The sequence below is a fragment of the Dermacentor albipictus genome, unplaced genomic scaffold (assembly GCF_038994185.2).
Source record: "Dermacentor albipictus isolate Rhodes 1998 colony unplaced genomic scaffold, USDA_Dalb.pri_finalv2 scaffold_13, whole genome shotgun sequence".
NCBI lineage: Eukaryota > Metazoa > Arthropoda > Arachnida > Ixodida > Ixodidae > Dermacentor > Dermacentor albipictus.
The window spans coordinates 12031691-12051438 of record NW_027225567.1 but is presented as its reverse complement, the minus strand read 5'-3'; the positions used below and the strand labels follow the sequence as shown (position 1 = coordinate 12051438).

The 19748-nt window shown below is 48.9% G+C and overlaps 1 protein-coding gene across 1 annotated transcript in view; it reads left to right on the top strand.

The window, feature by feature from the left end:
- Positions 1–19748, top strand: part of LOC135915692 (bone morphogenetic protein 4-like) — a 447782-nt gene that overhangs the window by 219470 nt on the left and 208564 nt on the right. The gene's annotated exons all lie outside the window — the stretch shown is intronic.

Sequence of the window (19748 nt, the reverse complement as noted above, 5' to 3'; positions counted from 1 at the left end):
CACACATTAAGCGCGCGCGATATTCAAGAGAGAGCCACAAGTTTAGCTGTCGTGGAGGCTGACCTCTCCCTTGTCGTGTCACTTGTTTTCTTTTATACCACAAAAACAAACAAATAAACAAAAAAGGCCAATATGGCAGTCCAGGGAACTTGATTTGATGTTGGCAAGTTTTGGGGACGTGCGATTGTGTTTATTCTGGCAACAAAATCAATCTTTCTTTTGTAACTTTCGCGATGTCGCTCGCATGTGGTAGCCCCGCACCACGACGCGACATTCTGCCCCCGTGATGTCGCTTATCACTGTCGCTGTGATGAGCGACGAGTGCCTGTGACTGGCTCTTTAATCAATCTAGTAATACCGCCACGTATCATTTTGTGCTGATAATGGGGCAAGATATATTTAACGAATACGAAGAAAATTTTGCCTGTCTGGCCGAAACATTAACTGAACCACTGAGTTCCCGATTACGCGATGTCGGCTCTATATTGGTGAGCCAGGAGCTCATCAAGAAAACCAAAAAAACTTTTATCACAGGGGACCAAATACAGGACTTTGCAAACGTTACCTAAAAGCAAACGCAAGTAAGAAAAAAGAAATTCAACACACTTCAGCGATCCCTCCGAGACTGAACTGAGCACAGGTGGGTGATGACGGACGCCGTGGTGGAGCACTTCGGGTGAATTTTGACCCCCTGGGTTTATTATTATTATTTTTTTTTGACGTGCATCCCAAGCACGATACGCGAGCTGTTCTGCATTCCGCCCCGACAAAAATGCGGCCGCCGGGAATTGAACGGGGCTGACCACGTGCTCAGCAGCCCAACGCTAATATTCACTGAGCCACCGCGGAAGGTGACGAATGTTCTCGGACGCGCTATCCTGCTAATGAATGTGCGGTGCCTGTCAAGCGATGATGTCGGATCTCATCGATGTCCAGGATTACGAGTGCTGGAAACCATGTGTCGGAAGAAGAAGAAAAGAAAAAGAAAAAAGAAGCTCAGGATGCTAATACCACTGCCAGGTTTACGGGAACATTAGAGTGCATGTAACCGAAGAAAGCAGTAGCTTTTTGCGCCTACGCATTCCTCAATGCTGAAAGTCACGAAGTGCTTCAGTAGCATAGCGTTCCGTAAATTAACGGTGGCGAGCCGTGGCGGCCCCTAGCGACTGAAGAAAGGGCTTTTATGAATGAAAAGCTTTCTGAATTCGACCCTCCAATACGCGCGTTATGGTGTTCATTCTTCTGCATCCGTTATCTCCGAAAAAAATGCAACGAACACTGCAGGGTTATCTTTGTTGACATTTTCTGCTCATCGTCACCCTCGCCGTTCTCTATAGCTGCCACTTTGAGATGCTTATCAGCGGCTTGCTCAGCGACCGCCATGCCGCCGCTGTTTCTTCATGGTATGCCCTCCCGGCAGTCATCGTCTCTGATCTGCGCACGAAAGAAGCGAGACAGACAACATAAAAAGAGAAGAATTATTACCCGGCAGCTGAGTCGAGGCTGCAGGCAACAACAACGGCATTGCGCGATGCTGGTGTATAGGTCGACCCGCTGTACGCCGCCTCACCGTCCCGTCCTCTCCATCCTCCCGCATCTCTTCCCAATCCCACTAGCCGGCTGTACCGCACTTTCCCCTTTCTATGCCGGCGGCGTTCTCCTTCCGGCACTGACACCGCGTAGACACGGGGGACATGGTTGTACGTGTCGAAACGGAAAGATAAAGGGGAGCAGCTCAAGAGAGGGGGCAGCTGTGCACGGTTGTGGAAAGGGAAGAGGACTGCGACGCGGGAACAAAAGGGCCACGCGGACAGAATGGAAGAAAGAGCGGGGGGGGGGGGGGAGGTAAAAAGACAGGCGCGGGAGACGTGGGCGAGAAAGAGAGAGAGAGAGATCGCGGCCGCTTTTCTGACACGCGTGTCACGAGCACCTGCGCCCCGCGGCTTGCGTAGTAATGACGGAAGACGAACTGCGCGTGTGTCGACGGAGGGTGTGCGAAGAAAGGGTGGAAAAGGACAAGACAGCCGCGGCAGGAATAACGGCAAAATACGGGAGAAACGTGTAAGGGACGGACAAGCTGCGTATGCCACAAGAAACGGGCGCGGGCTTTCTTTTTTTTTGGGGGGGGGGGAGGAGGGAGGGAAATGGAGGGCACGGAGAGGAGGAGGACCTTTCCCTTCTGCTGAGGTTCAGCGACGCGCGAAGAAAGGATGGGATCGCGCCAGCGGGACGTAAACTGAAAGGCGACCCCGCTGAATGTGGCGCGGGATACAAAAGGGGAGACGCACGAAGTCGCTGTCGATCGCTGCGGGAGCAAACTCGGAAGGCTGCGACATTAGATGATGGCTTCCTCTGCGCAGCAGGTGAACACGCCGAAGGGGCGTGGCATGAAAAGAGCCAGAAAGAGAGCGGGTGATTGTTAGGTTTCGCGGAAAAACAGCCGTTGCTGTTCTTTTTTCCGCGGCAGATGCCCACGTGCGCGCGCGTGTTTGGCACGCGATATTTTGGGCTGAGCACACCGCCTAATGAGGTGCGAGCGGCGCCTGCTTTCGGATACCTTGTTCTTTCCTATATATGGCCTTAGTTCGGCTTCGGCACCAGCTTTTCGACGAGTTTGTCTAAAAATTCCATGCTAGTTTCCAAACTATCAGTCCTTTTCTTAAGTTCTACGACGTCTATTAGGATAATTACATTTAGCCCATATATAACAACAACGCCTCATACCTTTTGCTAACTAATCACATTCTTTCAGTCACGCAACTCGTTAAATATAACCTAGGTACCTTTTTGTTCCGTCAAATCAATTACGCACGATGCGATAGCTTGATACCACGATCTCCTCTAATAAATACCAATATTACCAGGTTTACAATAAATAGGAACCTCATTTCACCCAAAATACATACCAATTATGGCAAGCAGAGCGTGCATTTTTCATCCATCGCATTCTGGAACAGACTACATTACATATAAAGACAATTAAAATTCATGAATTTAAGAAAGGAATAAAATAGTACATTCTGTCGAGTACTGATGCCTAGTTCATACTCGCAACCATTCTTTCAGGGTGCCTTCATTTCAATTTTATTGCCCTACCATTAGGTTTCTGTCTCTGCCTTACATATACTGCAACGGGGGTGTTCGCCTAGCAGCACTAGTTCTAGGTTGCAGCGGTAGGCTTAAACAGGGCGGCGATATATCGAAACAGGGAGGCAAGCACTCCTCGTCGTCTTCTTCTCATTCACTAGCACCATGCCCACTGCCCAGTGCCTTCAGTACAATCACTCCCCACCAAAAACGTAGCCATCCTGGCAACCTAAGGACAGGAACACAGGGGGGTCATGGCCTTGCTTGAGCTGGGAGACGTGGACAATTTCCTGGCCGCGACGACGCTGGTCGGAAGGTGCTTCCGTTGGCTCAATGAGGTAGTTGACCGCGGATGTTTGTTTCAGTACCGGATAAGGACCGAGGAACTTGGAGAGCAGCTTAGAGGAAAGGCCTGGAGGAGTAGAGGGCACCCACACCCAGACCAGCGAGCGAGGAGCAAAGCACGTAGCCGCAGTAGATGAATCGTGGCGATGCTTTTGGCGCCACTGGTACTGGGATGTGAACGAACGAGCGAGCTGGCGACATTCTTCGGCGTAAGCAGCTGCTCTAGAAACAGTCGTGCACTCCGAAGCATCTGGCCGGTAAGGCAGAATCGTGCCCATAGTGCATGAAGGTTCGTGTCCGTAAAGGAGAAAGAAGGGGGAGAACCCAGTGGTACTTTGCGTGGCAGTATTGTACACGCGTAGGTGACGAAAGGCAGAATGCGATCCCAATTCAAGTGGTCAGAGGAAACATACATGGCCAACATGTTGCCAAGGGTGCGGTTGAAACGCTCTGTCATCCCGTTAGTTTGAGGATGATATGCCGTGGTAGTGCGGTGAATGAATCGACACTCCATTAGCAATGCTGCAATGACGTCTGAGAGAAAAACGCGACCGCTGTCGCTCAGTAATTCGCGAGGTGCTCCACGGCGTAAAATCAGGCTTTGAAGGATAAAACTGGCCACGTCTTTTGCTGTAGCATATGCTAGGGCTGAAGTTTCGGCGTACCGCGTGAGGTGGTCGATAGCAACAACAACCCAGCGGTTGCCGCTTGGAGTGTTGGGAAGCGGACCGTATAGGTCAATGCCGATGCGGTCGAACGTGCGCGCGGGGCATGGTAAAGCTTGCAAAAGGCCGGTGGCATATTGAGGTGGCGTCTTGCGTCGTTGGCATATGAGGCAGGACCGGACGCACTGGCGAACGTAGCGGTACATACCGCTCCAGTAGTACCGAAGCTGGAGGCGAGAGTATATCCTTAAGACACCAGCGTGGCCGCATTGGGGGTCGTCGTGGAACGTGGCGCAGGTGTACGGGCGCAGGTGTCGGGGTATAACAAGCAACCACTTGCGACCGCTCGAATTGTAGTTGCGGCGGTACAGCAGGTTATCCCGAATGATGAAGTGCGCGGCTTGACGATGGAGCGTCCGAGAAATCGGCGCTGGCGACTGGCTAGACAGGAAGTCAATAAGCGAAGAGATGCATGGGTCCTTGCGCTGCTCTGATGGCAGGTCCGTAATGTTGAGGGCGAAGGCTCCGTAGGTTGAAATAGATGACTGGACCGGACCGGAGGGCAGAAGTGACAGGGATAGAGCGTCTGCGTCTGAATGTTTTCGACCTGAGTGATAAACAACGCGGATGTCGTACTCTTGTAGGCGCAATGGCCAACGGGCGAGCGGACCAGTTGGATCTTTTAATGAAGATAACCAGCATAGGGCATGATGGTCGGTCATGATGTTAAATGGACGCCCGTACACATAAGGAGGAAATTTTCCGATTGCCTAAATGATGGCCAGACATTCCTTCTCAGTAACCGAGTAGTTTGCCTCGGCTTTGGTAAGGGTGCGGCTGGCATACGCGACGACGTACTCTTCGACGCCATCCTTGCGTTGTGCGAGAACAGCGCCGAGCCCGACACCGCTAGCGTCCGTATGTATCTCAGTTGGAGCAGAGGAATCGAAGTGTCGCAGTACTGGAGGAGAGATGAGAACGCGTTGCAGTTCTTCGAATGCGGCGTCGCACGCCGGGGACCAGGCTGATGTCGAAACTGCTGGTGAGAAGCTGCGTCAAGGGGGCGATGATAGAGGCAAAGTTACAGAAGAAGAGCTGGAAATATGAGCACAAGCCGATGAAACTGCGAAGCTCTTTCATGGTGGTTGGTTTAGGGAATTCGGATACGGCGCTAAGTTTCGTGGGGTCCGGGAGGATACCGTCGTTTGAAACTACGTGGCCGAGAATAGTAAGCGTGTGAGCGCCGAAGTGGCATTTCTTCAAATTTAGTTGCAGTCCTGCAGTGGATAGGCACGCAAGGACTTGCTCGAGGCGGCTGAGGTGCGACGCAAAGTCGGTGGAAAAAACCACAATGTCATCTGAATAACAGAGGCACGTTTTTCACTTCAGCCGTCGAAAAATGGTATCCATCATTCGCTCGAAAGTGGCAGGCGCGTTGCAGAGGCCGAAAGGCATGACGATGCATTCATATAGCCCATCAGGAGTTACAAAGGCTGTCTTTTGGCGATCGGCCTCTGCCATTGGCACTTTCCAGTACCCGGAGCGTAGATCCAGCGATGAAAAGAATTCCGCTCCCTGCAGACTGTCCAAGGCATCGTCGATGCGCGGCAGAGGATAGACATCATTGCGCGTTATTCGGTTAAGGCGGCGATATAGTCGATGCAGAACCGAATGGAGCCATCCTTTTTTCTAACGAGGACAACCGGAGATTCCCAGGGACTGTTAGAGGGCTGGATGATGCCTGTAATTCTTCCATGTTAACGATTTGTTGAAACTGCTGTAATTTTTTTTATTACATTTACTTTGTAAAGGAGGTTCCATTGCAGTCTTTGACTTCATCTCATAAAAATCATCTCAATAAAACCTTTCAATAAATTTTCAATAAATCATCTCAATAAAAACCGATTCTGACTTTGATTCTGATTTGCTCGGTTACTTCATCGTTGTTGCTTCTTGCACGCACCGACTTTTGTGCAGCGGTGTCGTGAGCGGCGCCGGCATAAAGCAGCAAAGAGAAATTCGGCCCAAAAGTAAAAGCTAAAAGCAAGTTTGCAGATGAATTAAGTTCCCCAGAAAGCTAGGCGCCTGTTCACAAAAAGCTCTTAGGCTGTAATTTTTTCACAAGAGAAAATTCTACCCAATCCTGACGCTGCGCACATCATTTGCGAATGCGACCGCCCAATGACAAAGAACACTTACGAAGGAAAAGGTTTATGAAAACGGGTCGTGAACTCTAGCTAATGAGGTCTTAAGCAGAACTCAAACAGTCCATTCTGGATTATCGCATCATGATCATCGTAATAATAATAATAATAATAATAATAATAATAATAATAATAATAATAATAATAATAATAATAATAATAATAATAATAATCTTTTATGCCCACTGCAGGACAAAGGCCTCTCCCTGCGAACGCATAAAAGCAGCATACAAGAATCAATAATCGCCTGCTTCAGTGTGCAGTGTCCGTTGAAATTGTATCACAAAAACGGAAATTAATATAAAATTCTGCTGTTTTACTTGCCAGGGCCACGATATAATTACGCACAGGCATAAAATTTGGAAATTCGATTGAGTTTTCTCGCTCTGTCACACCGCAACGCCACATGACGTTTTAAATGAGCGTCTCGCATTGGGCGCTCACGAGAAGACTACAAATGAAGCTGTGTCGGGTGATATGGGCTGGACTAGTTTTGAAGTGAAGGAAGCTCGCAGTAAAATTGAGTATGAAGAACGGCTGAGGAATATGGAAGAAAGTAAATGGGCTGAGAGAGTGTTCAGGTATCTATACAGGCAAAACATTGATTCACAGTGAAGGAAAAGAACTAGGAAGCTTACGAGCAAGTATGCGGCCTGGGCAACACAGCAACAAAGAAGGTCAAGCCGAAAGTCAGAGAGCCTGAAATAATCTCATGGGTGCCAGCAATGGAAAAGAAACCTGCCATGAGTAACTACTTAAGAGGAAAAAAACGAAATCAGGAAAGAAACAATTTATGATAACTCAAAGGTAAGCTCATTACTATTCGAAGCGAGATCGGGATGCCTTAGAACACGCACCTATAAAGCCAGATATAAGACGGAAGAAGTAGCATGTACTGGCTGCGGTAAAGCTGGGGAGACTATGGAGCATGTTTTATTATAATGTGAAGACGTCTACCCAGCGGTCGATTTAGGTGCCACTGGCCTCCTTGAAGCACTTGGGTTCAGCGAGAGCAGTGGAAAAGTAAACAATACCGCAACAGGCATAAGTAAGAAGCGATAGGAGGATTGGTGGAAGAAAAGTAGGGAAACAACACAAAAGCACACATCAAAATAGGGGATCAGAAAATTTGGGTGGGGTCGTTTATAGTGTTTTTTTTCTCTTTTTTTATTGTTTAACCTAGGTAGGACATTAGGCAGTATATAATAGCAAGAGCTTGGTGGCGCAACCCACCGCCCCGTTCCAAAGGCGACGCTCATAACATCCGTCCGTCCGTCCGTCCGTCCGTCCGTCCGTCCGTCCGTCCGTCCGTCCGTCCACCCATCCATCCATCCATCCACCCGTCCATCCATCCATCCATCCACCCGTCCGTCCATCCATCCATCCATCCATCCATCCATCCATCCATCCATCCATCCATCCATCCATCCATCCATCCATCCATCCATCCATCCATCCATCCATCCATCCATCCATCCATCCATCCATCCACCCATCCATCCATCCACCCGTCCATCCATCCATCCATCCATCCATCCATCCATCCATCCATCCATCCATCCATCCATCCATCCATCCATCCATCCACCCACCAAACCACCCACCCGCCCATCCATCCATCCACCCACCCGCCCATCCATCCATCCATCCATCCATCCATCCATCCATCCATCCATCCATCCATCCATCCATCCATCCATCCATCCATCCATCCGTCCATCCATCCACCCATCCATCCATCCATCCACCCGTCCATCCATCCATCCATCCATCCATCCATCCATCCATCCATCCATCCATCCATCCATCCATCCATCCATCCATCCATCCATCCATCCATCCACCCACCCATCTATCCATCCACCCACCAACCCACCCACCCACCCATCTATCCATCCACCCACCCGCCCATCCATCCATCCATCCATCCATCCATCCATCCATCCATCCATCCATCCATCCATCCATCCATCCATCCAATTAGGGACCTTCACTATTCCCGTTTTATTAACACTTCAAGGCAGTCATTTAAAATCATTTGGTAACTGTTTTGAAATGCTAAATTCTAAATTCCTGCGGTGACTGGAGAGTGACATAGTTCACTCTGTTCTACCAAAAAGATAGCTTAAATATCCAAAAAGAATTGATCAGGGGCTGAATTCACAAAGGTTTTCTTACGTAAGAGCTGCTTACCATTGACCGGTCTGCCTGGCTAATACCATGGCCATCATTTCAAGTGGGTGAAACCTTCCCTTATGAACATTGCTAGCGTAAAAATATTTTTTTTCTTTTGCTGAATATGAGCCCAGATCTTAGGCCCTTATTCGCAACAATGTCTTACACCAGAATTTTTCGTAAGAGTAAATTTCAGCCAGTTCTGACGCGGGATATATAAATTACGAGTGCGACCGGTCAGTAGCGAAGAACACTTACGAAAACAACGCTTTGCGAATTCGGGCCCTGGAATAGCCAACCAGCGAAACCGCGTTCGTGTCGTTGCAGTATAGGGCATCTGACTTTAAGTGCAAATCTAATCGACTACCGCGTATAAATCCGTTTATTGCTGTGGGTAGGTTTAAATGTGCGCTTCTGCTAGACTTTGTAGCTATACGCTTTGATTGTTATTCGGAAATGTTTTTCTATGCGGAGTGAAGGTTTCCCGTTTGAAGTCAATAAAGGCCTAATGCATAGACTATACCTGCATTCCAACTCGTGCGCAACTTTGCTCTCATATTTAGGTTTTCGAGCGTAAATGGTGATTTTCTGGTCGTATTTCTTGTTCTTGAACATTGGTATTTCTCCTGTAGCCAACTGGGAACATCTCTCGTTGAGCAGTCGGCCTTCCCTTTTGTACACCCCTGTTTTCACCACTGGGCGTTTCAGTGCTTAATAACAAAACGAAATGAAAGATAAACGTAAGCCCCTTGCCGAGATGTTAGCTGCATGTACGCACGAGACTCTGCAAAGGAAGGCGTGGGGGGGGGGGGGGGGGGAGGGGGCGGGGGGAGGCACCGAGGAAGGCTAAACAGTGTTAAGGTGGCGGCTGTCGGATGTAGTTGATTTGCTTCGCTTCTTAGATAGTACACGGAAACCCGCGATAAACTTCCTTCATGAAGATACTAGCGAAAGTTTGTCGAAGCGAAGTTAGAAACAAACAAATAATCAAGCAAAAGATGATTCCGCGAGTTGCGTCCTGAAAAAAAAAAAAAAAGAAATCGTGCAAGCTCCCGCGAGGACTGAGTCCCTGGAGTCTGAAAGTTTCCGGAAGCGGTGAAAGTGACTTCTGTGGAACTAGCTTTGACCGAAATGAAACAAACGGAACCAGCTATATGAAAGAAATAAAGAAATCTGGGTAAGTCTCCTGTTTTGCATCTTTAGACCAGGTTGGGTTAGCTTACATTTGCACCTTACTTCGGGCCACCTGCTGACAGTATAGCGACCGGGCGGCAGCGTACTTCGCTCCTAAGGAACGGCGTGCGCATTTATCAAGTTGCTCGCGATTGGCCGACACTTCATAAACGTGACGAATGAACATCTTCTTAGTTTCAAAGGGGTTCCTGTAGTTTTCTCCTCGTTTCGTCCTAGCTTCACGCACGCAGTTGCTCGCCGTCAGCGTGGGTACAAATGTAGCAATGTTTGCGCAATGTCCGTGCTCCTCTCCGACGCAGCTCTGCAACATCCGCGATGTCTCAGTGGCTGCGGCGTTCGACTGCTTGCCGAATGAGTTCAGTGTAGTGCGACTACTGTATGGACTCGGAGAAAGAACATGGGCACACAGACAGCGCCAAGGTCGAACTCCTGTTCTTCCTGTGTGTGACCGTGCAACACTTACGCTATACGCTAATCGCGTTCGAGATGCCATGCCGACAAATCACAATCCTGCTACTCAGCATCAGAGCTCGGTTTCGATACCCGGTCGCGGCGGCCGCATGCTTTCCAATGAGGGTGGAAAGCGCAAAAAAAAAAATGCTTTAAATTTATGTGAGCGTCCAATAACCCCGGGTGGTCGAAATAAATCTTGTGCATTCCTCCTCTCTTATTAGGGCGACTATTGCCCTGTACGTTACATTAAATCTTGTAACTTAATTGATTCAGTTATCAGCAGTCTTCATGTTATATATTTTTTTCCTGCCACCGCTTATTTTGTTCCAACGGGCGTGGATCACTTTACGTGTGTCCACTTTGCTTCCAGCCGCTCAGAAATTTGCTCCTAGCGTACGATCGCCGTCTTATCGAATGCGATCACCCATGTTGAAGAAAAATCTTGCCCATTTTCACAACACTATCAAAGACTGTTTTATGGCTCGAGGTGTCTGTAACTGTAACTCGAGGCGCTGTAACTCAATCTTCAAGCTGTAGGGATGTTGTGGCAATAACGTTACATGATGTAATCGTAGCAGGCTACCCTTACTGCACCGACGTATATTTTGAAGGTCATTCACTGTGATTAATCATTAATTTTCGATCGAGGCAAAATCAGGCAGCCTAAGCATGGCTCATTATTCGCACCCGTCATCTCGTGCATTTGACCCACGTCCACCGGTGAATGTATAAACAGCACAGGAGCAGATAAGCCCTTATTTCTATGTCACGCACGTGCAAGCATTCGTCTCAAAGGGTGTGACTCCTCGTGCCGACGGGACACATTCACCCCAGCCGTGGCGAGCGGTGGTTTGATGTATGCCGGATCACGTACGCGCAGACGCTGATCCTCCCTGCGTTATAAGCGGCGACTCCTCGCCGTTCACAAGTATTGCAGTGTTGGCGCAAAAAGTGCTGGCTCGCAGCTCGCATCCGCAGTTCCAGACAGGGGTGCCCTTGCGCACTCGTAGCAATAATTCCTGCTTCGCTTCAGCCGGCCAGGGGCTCTAACATCGAGTTCTCCTTGGCCAGCAACGCCTCGTGCCAACAATTTTCTCGCCGCTCAACCCCGGAGCACGTGGAGGGAAAACACGCGAGCGCCTCGGCACGCATGGAAACCGTCTGTCACCTGCAAGCGCTGTTGCCGTGGCGATAAGACAAGGCGCCACCGCGCGGTTTCCATAACAATTTCCCCGGCCCCCCCTCCCACCCTCCCTCGAACTTTGTTTTATTATTATTGTTGCTGCTCTTATGCTACTGCTGAAAGGTCGTTTGATTCCCTTTTTTCCTTCGCTCTTCTCTTCGCCTCCTTCGGTTTCCCTCCCGACCTTTAGAAGGACTTCCGGCTTGTTATTCCAGTTTTCTATTTATTACGCTGATCTTTCGCTCCAGCCCTGTCAGGGCCGCTTCGATCGATGGACGTGCGGCAGCTCACGCACCACGATATCTATAAAGCCGGCAGCGACAGTCGGAGCTCAAACGTTGTCGTCCCATACGTGGAGGCCCCCCGTTCCGCAGTTGACTGCATCGCCCGGGAACACGCCCGTCTTCAAAGCAGAGTCGGGTGCACACGTAAGAACAGGTCCTAGCAGGCACGCGCGAATGCGACAAGAAAAGTAAACGGCGCAAGCAGGATACACAGTCGCTGCTCCGTGGAAGGAGAAATTCGTTTAACCAAATCTGGCGAAAGACGATTTTTCCAGGCCGCACGCACGCCACTCATTGTGAGCGGTGGTAAACCGACAAGGAGGAATGGTCTGGCTGCGCTGCCATTTCGGAGAGAAGACTCGAGGCTGTGCTGTCAATTTAGCGGAAAAGATGTGGGCGATATTCCACAGGAGCGTAACTCGACACTCGCGAGTCGACTTGCGCGAACAACTCATATATATCCACCTGTCACAAGAAGTGGCGCTTCTTCGTGAGCACGCTGTTGCGACGCCTGTTTCTCGAACCTCGACCGGCGTTGCTATTGGGTAGCGTGGCGTTGTTGGCAGGGTGCACGCGTCCGGTAGACCATGGCGACCAGGCAGGGACGAGATGATTTATAGTGTGAAACTTGCGCTGTTTATTCAGTGGTTCGTGAAGGATATAGAAGAAGAGAATGAATGGACTGAAAAGTACATTGCGGGGCCGCTTAAATAGGCCCGCTAAAATTGTGGGCGGGATCATGCTCACGTCAACGTCACGTGACATACACTAAGCCTGGTCGGGGATGGGCCTTCAGGTCCTTTTTGGTTCGCGGGTTGCCACCCTAGTTGGAGCGTCTCCCCTAGAGTCGGACAGTTCGCGGAAAGGTTGTTCCCCTAGAGCCGCACAGTTCGTGAAAAGGGTTCTCTCCTAGAGTGGCACAAACACAAAGGGGCCTGTAATCACTGCGGGGCGCCTGCCAGACCAGCAACTACGCGAGACAACCATAGCAAATTATAGATCCATCTTCTGTTTCGATTAGGCATGGTCTTTGAGCATCCCTTTTGCCCGGGGAGTAACGCGCCAATCGTAACAAAGCCAGTTTTAGCATATTAAGCAAGGAATCGCGCCTGTTGGATCAGGTGCTGTGTTTCCGGCAGTCTCGGGTTTATACAAGCTCCGGCTTCATAAGTCAAGTTCAGACGAAGTTCATCTCTCAGCAGTCGGTGTGCAAATCTACTGCTGGAACGTCGTCGCCACGTGGCTTTCGTTGAGAAGCATTGGATGGCTGTTTCTGAACTTTTGGCGCGAGTGGGACGGCCGACCTACCACGCAACAGATACGGCATCCGTGACATGGTCTACACGTAACTTCGCGTCGCACCTTTCTGTTTCGGCATCATTTTCCGAGGATCCGCGCACACTATAGTGGCAGAAAAGGACTTACAAAACTCTTTTAAATAATGTAAGAGACGTATGCGCATGGCAAGCTGCATTTGCTTAATCGTCTCCAGCCTTTGACACCATCTACCTCATCTGTCCCTATTGTTCTCCCGTTCCCATTCCTTCAAAATAAAGCAGGGAGTCAAAATTAGGTCATTTGTTAATTATGTCAATGACCCCTTCAGCAATAAATCATTGAAGTTTCTCTCTATCACACCACATTCACAAATTTCATCACTGTTCCTTTATTTTTACTGCGAAGCTGTATACGGATAAGGTGCCGTGTATTTTTCGTGTGTGTCAACAACAACTATCATCATCAATGACTCATACCCACGTAAACATTCATACCTCCGTTTGCAATAAATAAATATAATGGCCAAGGTGGACGCTACAAACGCTCAGCAAAGTGAAGGGAACAGTGCTTACAGTCTTTCTAATCACGCATACAACATGCAGAACAGCGTGTCTAAAACGTTCATCACCGATGGCTCATACCATCGTAAGGAATGGCTCATGCAACCGCTAGCAATGGCTCATACCCCCGTAAACAATGGATGCCTCCGAGCAGCGTATTTCATTTGTGTTCTGCAGTTTCTATGGGAAAGCCACGTATAGTTAGACAAAAGATGTGCCAATCCACTCTGTTACAACTTGCCGGTGTACGACCGGCCTCGGCCACGTCGCACAACGGAAGCAATTGTGGTATACACTGTGTACATATCTCCGGGTACACGCAAGATCCAGATCGAGATGGTCATGTCAACGCACTTTGGTTGGGTCAGTGATGACAACACCACGCCCATCATCGTCGTTGGTGATTTCAACATTAACATTTCCAGACCGGACAAGAAGTGGTTTAGGCAATTTATGTGGCAGTACTTTGGTTTCATGTGCCACACAAATTGCGGAAACCCCACCAATCACCGTCTGTCGCGCATAGATTTGGCTCTGGCTAAGAACGTGTCCAAGGTTGTACCCGAGCCGATCAGTGTGTACCATAGTGACCACAAGGCTACCGTCACCACCAATACGTCCGAATAATAACGACCACCGATCAAGACAATAAATGAATTCGAACATTTCTTCAAAATTCTGTGTTACCTCTGTGTCGTGTGCTAAACAGCTTCGCTGGTCATCCACTTTCACATTGTGGAATCCTCAGTATAATTAAATTTTTATTTTCTCTGGAAAGCGATCTTTGCATCATCAACATCAAACATTATCGCTCCTCTCACTATTCGTGAGAAAGGAAAGTGAACTTCTGCAAAAGAACTAGCGCTGCCTGCTGTGTATACCTAAGAAGCTGCGCGTTTATTTGGGCTACAGCTCAAGATTTGTTGAGCGGTGACGAGGAAACAAACACGGGCACACGTTCAGGCAAGAGAATCCAAGCAACTTCGTTAATTCGGTCTCCTACATGGGTATGTTTCTGCCCTAAAATGGGGTTTATTTAAAAGGGGGCGCGGGTCGTTAAACATGGCCCGAATTCGGGCACAAATTCACTAGTGCTGGGGAGACATCGCCATCTCGTTTTCGCCGGTATCCGGAAAGCTTAGTGCCACACCGCTGACTGCCGGTTCTAATGCGCCTCTGCAATCAGGTCGAGATTTTGTCCTCCTGAGCGCAGGACACTCTGCGCTGGCGCTCCCGTCATTTGCAGCAACCCCCTTAGCTCTAGCTCCGAGGACTGCGTTCGTGAGGCCCTTTACAACTGCGGCCCGCGCGGCGCGATAGTGTTCAGCTGCTGTCAGAACTAACTGCGGCACCCCGATGTACTAGCCGGCGACATCAGTAAGCATTTTGCTGTACGCGGCTTATGCTTATAACGCGCTGTTACCCGGAACAGCGGCGACATGATAGTAACATACGGCGACTGGTGTATGTATGTATGTATGTATGTATGTATGTATGTATGTATGTATGTATGTATGTATGTATGTATGTATGTATGTATGTATGTATGTATGTATGTATGTATGTATGTATGTATGTATGTATGTATGTATGTATGTATGTATGTATGTATGTATGTATGTATGTATGTATGTATGTATGTATGTATGTATGTATGTATGTATGTATGTATGTATGTATGTATGTTTACCTTGCAGCCCGCTTGTCGTCGACAGGGGTGCCTAGGAGGCGTGATAATTTCCCCTCGAAAATGAGGCCCGCGCGGCCGTGATTCGCCGGCTCGTTCGCTGTGCTACGAGCGCGCCAGCGTCTTTCACGCCTCGCTGATGTAGGCATGCACAGGCGCCGATACACGATTGCGGGCCCGGTTGAGTAAACAGTTATAGTGGTATTTGCGAGCCGGTTTTGTTCGAGTTAGGCCGTCATGCAGTGGCTACATTGGAAACGCAGGCGCGCCATCACGCGAGGAAGCCAACGCAAGCATGGGCTTGCGTGCAAAACTGCGTGCAGCGGTTTACAATTCTCGCACGCCGGACCACCCTCTTATTTGCAGACAGCCTGTAAAAAACACACACACAAACACACACACGCACACCCACACACCCACCCACACACACACACACACACACACACACACACACACACACACACACACACATATATATATATATATATATATATATATATATATATATATATATATATATATATATATATATATATATATATATATATATATATTAACAAAGAAAAAAAAACGAAGAACGTTATGGCTTATATCTTTACTGACGTTTCGGCCGGAGGAATGAATGCAAGTGCAGTCGCGTCACAGTTATATGTCTAGACACCAGAAACTTATCACTTTGTCCCACACGAACATGCGCATAATCAAGCCCTAGTCAAACAACATACAAAGCGAGTACATGGTAAAAGAAATCCTAAGCTAGCCAGACAGTTCTAGAAAACACAGCAGATAGGCAACGTCACTACATGTAATCCCATAATCATACGGTGCTAAAAAAGCACAAGCTGCGCACGAGTAAAAGATGAACGCTGGCGCTGTATTGCGCCCTGCAGCAGAAAGCAGGATTTCAAAATGCACGCCCGGATAGCTTTAACAGCGCACACTTGGACAAAAGCTGGTATACCATGCATATTAAAACCAAAGCTTTCTATCGTCTAAAAATTGTAATAGTCGGGCCCGTAGCATCAGTCATCATGCGACCCGTGCAGCTTATGCCAGCTGCCAGCCGCGCGTCAGAAATCTAAGCTTTCCCAACATAGAAAAACGTCGTACAAAAGGCCACTGTGGCCACGTGCACAAGTAAGATGTATGCCAACTGGTGAATCTAAATTAGTGATGCAGGTTAGTTTTCCGATCTTTTCGTTAATACCACAAGAAAGAGCGTTGAACTTGTATATCAGGTAAGAATGGCGGACTACGAATCTTACCTGATTATCCGCGAATCTTACCTGATATACAAGTTCAACGCTCTTCACCTATATGCAACTGCTCACCTCATTGGTCTCCTTTTATACTATGTCACCTTTACATCGAGGCGAGTTCGGTCAACGCGCCTTCAAGGGCTAGGTTGACTCGTCCAACTTATAATTGGCTCTACTCGTTTGCATCGAGTTCAATTGAACGAAGCTTATGTGCCTTTTCTTTCTGCCTGCTTTCTCTCTCATGCTACATCACAAGTCACACCGGATTGAATTCAACGAAAACGTTATTATGACGCCAAACACGCCGCTAATAAATTCTGACCACCTGAGGTTCTTTAAAAATTAAGTTATGGGGCTTTACGGGTGAAAACCACTATCTGATCACGAGGCACGGCGTGGTGGGGGAGTCCGGAAATTTGGACCACCTGGCGTTCCTTAATGTGCACCTAAGTCTAAGTACACGGATGTTTTCGCCCCCATCTAAATGCGGCCGCCGTGGCCAGGATTCGATTCCGCGACCTCGTGCTTCGCCAACACCAAAGCCCAACACCATAGCCATTAAGCAACCATGGCGGCTCACTCCGCTCCACGTAAGACGAAAATACACAGGCACTGTTACTTTTATGCATCGCCGGGTACGTGTTTCGCGCAGGTAGAAACAAGCGGACAGACTAACTCACTCACTCACTCCCCAAAGCGACGGCTCTCTTTAACACCCGAACAAGACTCTCCTGCCCCGTCGTTTCGATTGAGTTACTGTGTACCGAGTGCCGCGGCATCACCGCAAATCTCAAAATCTCCTCGTCGTAATAAGCTCCGCCGTTGTGGCCGCTTTGTTATCCCGCTCATTGTGATCCGATTCTCTGCGAACCAAGTTTCGATGCTCGCGGCTTTTGTTTTCTCCCGCGATATTCGCGCTTCTGAATGGGTGTTCGGTAGACGTGCAGTCTTGCTCATTGTTGTTTGCATTAGTCCCGTACGTGTGCTAAATTCGTGACCCCGATCATTTGCTCCGCTTTATATATATTTTTTTCCTTACTCTGATCCTCTGTAACCCATTTCACGGCAAAGAACACTGTTACTTTACTTTCATACGCTGCAAACGGAAGAAAAGAAGAGTGAGAGAGAAAGAGAGGGGGGGGGGGGGATAACGAAGAACAAAGTGAGCGCAAGTCCCGACGGCACAATTTCCTTTCGTCTCCTCCCCAGGATGTTTCCATTTTATCACCCGCAATTTACTAGCCGACTCCTCCTCGTTCCTTCTTTACTGTTTATTTTTCTCTTCCTACGCATTGTGCAGCTGCTTGTATGCACTGCCCCTTGCTCGCTATTTCCAACTTGGCTGCCGCTGCGCGGCTCGTTTGCCCAAATCCCTCCCCGTCTGTTTTAGACCGCCTTTTCCGGTGCCCCCGCGTGCGAGCAACTCCCCCCCCCCCCCCCCTCCGCCTCAAACAAGCGGCGCTTGACGCCTTCCCTCCCCACACACCCACGAACCTCCAACCACCCACACCCGCCGGCTCACGCGGGCGTAATTACAGAGCTCCGAATCGATATGCAAATTAGAAACACGCGTTCGCGCTAGTCGGTCGCGTGCCGGCACCTCCTCATTCTCCCAGTGTGTGTGTGTGTGGGAAGGGGGGGGGGGGCATTTCTCTTGGAATTTCTTTTTTGCTCGGTGTTTCTTTTGCTCTCCCGCATTTCATTGCTTCTGGACGCGATTTCTCTTCGTGCACCTTTCATTACATTCTTGTTTTCTCTTTCTTTTCATCTCGGCTTTCGGCAATCTACGAATTCCTGCCGTCTCTCCCCCGAGAGTTACTATACAGGAAAGGAAGGAGGAGGAGGGCGCTGGAGATCGGGGACATTACGCAGAGAAATTGTGAAAGACAGGAGAGGAAGCGAAATTTTATTTCCTTCTATTACACTCGGAGTTAGTTCGGTTATTCGGAGGGAGGAGGACGGTGTGGAATGGGATGCGAGTTTCTTCGCTGAACGAGGAGCCAGCCGCAAAACTGGGATGAAAAGCGAAGTGCTCTATGTACAGCTGCGGCCGGCGCCGAGCTCGTCAATTTGTTGCGGGCATCGTCGAGCGGTTGTTTCACACGCCGTCCCTGCTTCGCTCGTGCTCACTTTTTTCTCTCCCACCCTAACTGCCTTTATCAATCCGTGTCTCATCTCCAATTTCGGCTCGAATGGAAAGCGTCAGATGGGAGGAAATAAAAGAAACAGTGCGCATGTGTTCACTTACAGTGCGATGTGAGTTCGTGGGCCGCAATTACAGTTCGCTGTTTCTTTCTTTCTTTCTTCCTTTCTTTCTTTCTTTCTTTCTTTCTTTCTTTCTTTCTTTCTTTCTTTCTTACTTACTTTCTTTCCTCGCTTCTTTCTTTCTTTCTTTCTTTTGCTGATTAGTTTGCGCCTACTTTTACTGCTTAAAGCTCGTGCGTGCAAGTCTCCGACGCGTTTGGAGGCGGGCCGCAGACACAGCAGATCGGTCGAGCAACAAAGATGCGTAAATTGATTAACTGAATTGGTGGTGGCTTGAGGCGCAATTATTTGCCGCCTTCGGCCCCTCTTACCAACTTTTAGCACTGCACGCAAACAAACAAGCTCGCTCCATACATCACGCGTCGACGTTGCAGTATCTAAATATTACCTCTATGTACGCCCGCCTGTAAACAGTCAAAAATTCAAACAAGCCCTCGGGTGCCCCCCTTTTTTTTGAGACCAGCGAGTCTCCTCTACACCAGAGACGACGTCACAGTTCTTGCCAAACCACGTCGCGGGTCCTGTCCGAAGAGCCCGAAGCCGCGATTACTGTTGCTGTTGTGTTCATTGTCGTGTGGTGAAATCGAAACGAATAGCGCGCAAAACCGTCACTAAAGCGGCGTCGCCGAAAAAAAAAAAATCGATGAAGGCGAGAAACAGAATTAGGTGGTGCACGTGACGTAAGCTTTCGGCGTCGTAACCTTGCAGACGCTGACCCAGGCAATGGATGAGAGTCCCTTGGCGCAGAAAGGGTACAGCGCGCTTCTTCCTGCCTCTCAGTGTTTCGTTTCATTTCATTTCCGGTATTACTAAATCCTTCTTTTTTAAACTTGCGCTATAACGCTCCCTGGATGACGCCTTGCAACTTGCAGCGCATACAGGAAGATAATTTCCGATGGCTCCGGGCGAGGGGGCCCGGCGATTGCACCATGCAGTGCATCGCCAAGTGAATGCGCATTGAATGGGCTTAAGAACGACGGCTCTGCTTGTTGCAACTTTTATGTATGCAGAAAGACAGGCTTTCTCACCCTTGCTTTGCCCACTTATATCCCAAATCGTTTACCTTGCATTGTTGCGTTTTTTCATAACTATACATGAGATGGGGGTGC